Raw genomic sequence first — 2,197 nt, forward strand, 5'->3', positions numbered from 1 at the left:
TTTTCCTCATTGTAATCATAATTTACTGTGGTAGATATGATTTATTATTATTATTATTAAAATTATTGCAATTAACAAGCACTCTGGATTATTATTATTTTGCTTTTATTTTTATCCAGCCCTATGTTTTATTGACTGAGTTCTATTTCAAATTAGTTTGTACTGTTAATTGGGTATTTTAATCTTAACACTGTATCTTATTATAAAGGGGTTTGAACCAGTCAGTACTTATTATTTTACCGAGTGTACTTGACAATGTAATAACGTACACGACCTCACCAGACTCCGTTCTACTTATTATAAACGGCAAATTAATAAGCAGTTAATTGATACTGTTTTAATAGTGGGCCACAAAACCCTACGAGCTTACAGTAGAACTCAGCCTCGGGTTACAGAAACTGCGGCAGGCCACGACGCCCTAGAACCCAATTTCCCCTGACCTGTCGATTCGTCAATCCACAGGGTTGTCGGCCACGCCATGTTTTTTACCTGGAGTCTGGGTCTCGGCTTGGTATTTTTTAAAACTCACTTTTCTTTTAAATACGCTCGTTTTCTTTAGTTTTCTACTTTACTGTAACTTATTCCTGGAGTCCAACACACTGACAACAAATTTGCCTATCAGAAAACCAATCACAGAAATTRAAAGGTAGTCTGCTCACCTGATATTCTTTGAGGACGTCCGAGCGTCAGTATCCTGGACTCCTTTTCCACACCGTAAAGTCCAAACCCCAGAGGAAATCTCGATGTGGAACCTCCAATTTGTTGTGCGAACAACCACGATCTTACTCTCTCCGCCTGAGCTCGTTTAATCTCCTCCAACGTTGACCTATTACCGAGGTGAAATATATAACATACAAGTACTTAAAGTTCAAACCCTCCTTTATTAAATGTAATTATAAAAAATGTTAAGCAAAATGCAAAATACAAGAATTATTCATAAGTTTTAAATGCGCATTTAAGAGACAACAATTCGTACAACCTGGTCCAAAATAACCCGGTGCAGCTCAGCTCTTGTGCTGGCAAATTGTCATCTGGGCTGGTGAAGACTGTTACCTTTCTTTTCACTCCCGCTTCTCCATGACCTCATGACCNTGGATTTCTGCCTTTTGAGCTGACTGTTGTCCTTCTAACTGTCCTGACCTCAGAATCTCAAACCTTTGACCTTCCTATCTCACCACTACAAATCCTGACTTTAAGTTACCATCATCCATTCTGAAACAACAACCATCTGTGTACAGAACTTCTGAACTTGGTATATGTTCTGTAGCCAGGTCTGGCCTGATTTTTTCTTCTATCTGCACATTCCTGACACAATCATGTATCAGTACTGTTGTCATCATTCTGTCAGCCATGTTTACGCCTTCATGTGAGAATAGTAAATTAGGAGCCCCTAATATTTTACTCATTCTCTGTTGTCTCAGTGATGTCATTGTGAATATCTGTGAGTTAACATAAGCTACTACATTGTGAGAGGTGAGGATGTTTAAAGGATGACAATGTGACAATGTGACAATGTGAGCTGTTTTTTGGATGATTTTAGCTAGCCCTGCTGCATGTTGTGTGCAAATTGGGTGTCTTTTTTCTGTGTTGTCTAYCAATACACTAGCATACATCAAAATCTGTCTTTCACCCCCTTTTTCTGAATTAAAATGCCATTTACAGCCCCATTTGTTTCAGAAACATCAAGATTAAAAGGTAAAGAGTAGTCTGGCAAAGCCAAATCTGTGGCCCTCGCCAGAAGCTGTTTTAAATGGATGAAGGCCTCTTCAGCCTGCTGTGTCCACTGCAGACGAGCTTTCAGGTTGCGCATGCCCTGCTGTTTAACCAGGTCTCTAAGAACGCTAGTTAGGCTTGTATAATCTGGAACATACTGCRTGCTGTACCCTGTAAGGCCCAGAAATGAGAGCATGTCCTGTACTGTCTGTGGTTTTGAGTGATTAAGGATGGAGGCCCTATGTTCAGGGGAAAGAGAAGTACCTGAAGCTGATACCAGGTGGCCTAAAAATGACACCTGTGAACGAACAGCCTGGAGCTTAGACTTACTGACTTTAAAACCTGCATTGTGAAGAAACTGTAAAACCYTCTGGGTAGCCTGTAAACAATCAGCTGAGGTCTCAGAGGCGATCAAAAGTTCATCTACATATTGAAGGAGAGTAGTACCCGGTGGGAGGGGACAATTAACCAGGTGCTCTTTCAG

This window comes from Austrofundulus limnaeus, unplaced genomic scaffold (genome assembly GCF_001266775.1).
Source record: "Austrofundulus limnaeus strain Quisiro unplaced genomic scaffold, Austrofundulus_limnaeus-1.0 Scaffold404, whole genome shotgun sequence".
In the NCBI taxonomy this organism is placed as follows: Eukaryota; Metazoa; Chordata; class Actinopteri; order Cyprinodontiformes; family Rivulidae; genus Austrofundulus; species Austrofundulus limnaeus.